Here is an 809-nt window from a genome sequence, read left to right on the forward strand (position 1 = left end):
GGAGGTCACCCATCCTAGTACTACTCTCGCCCAAGCACGCTTAACTTCGAAGTTCTGATGGGATCCGGTGCTTTAGTGCTGGTATGATCGCATCCGACATGTTACCCCGGTCTTCGTCCCTTATCCTTGCCCCTCCCAGCTCCACTACAAAGACGATTGCACATTGCTTTGGCCGCTCCCTCTCAACTACGGAGACGAGTTTAACGCGGTTTCCACCCCTCCCTCTCAACCGCACCAGTGCACGCTTGCCGCGCCACAACGCCGACGCTGGACCCGTGAATCGTGAGCACCCAGCTATGACTTACCGCACTCGTGCAAAATAATAAAACACGGTAAATATATTACTTACATGTGCGTTTTGTTTTGCAAGCGGCGCGAAAAAAATTAAAAAGGGAATGCAACACGAGGACTTCCCCTAGTACTACTCTCGCCCAAGCACGCTTAACTTCGGAGTTCTGATGGGATCCGGTGCTTTAGTGCTGGTATGATCGCATCCGACATGTTACCCCGGTCTTCGTCCCTTATCCTTGCCCCTCCCAGCTCCACTACAAAGACGATTGCACATTGCTTTGGCCGCTCCCTCTCAACTACGGAGATGAGTTTAACGCGGTTTCCACCCCTCCCTCTCAACCGCACCAGTGCACGCTTGCCGCGCCACAACGCCGACACTGGACCCGTGAATCGTGAGCACCCAGCTATGACTTACCGCACTCGTGCAAAATAATAAAACACGGTAAATATATTACTTACACGTGCGTTTTGTTTTGCAAGCGGCGCGAAAAAAATTAAAAAGGGAATGCAACACGAGG

At 51.8% G+C, this 809-nt stretch overlaps 2 pseudogenes; both read right to left on the reverse strand.

Annotated features, from left to right (window-relative positions):
• LOC123179495 (uncharacterized) lies at positions 1-95 on the reverse strand (annotated as a pseudogene).
• Positions 96-392: 297 nt separating this feature from the next.
• LOC123179494 (uncharacterized) lies at positions 393-496 on the reverse strand (annotated as a pseudogene).
• Between the last annotated feature and the right edge of the window lie 313 nt (positions 497-809).

The sequence above is a fragment of the Triticum aestivum genome, unplaced genomic scaffold (assembly GCF_018294505.1).
Source record: "Triticum aestivum cultivar Chinese Spring unplaced genomic scaffold, IWGSC CS RefSeq v2.1 scaffold19459, whole genome shotgun sequence".
Taxonomy (NCBI): Eukaryota; Viridiplantae; Streptophyta; class Magnoliopsida; order Poales; family Poaceae; genus Triticum; species Triticum aestivum.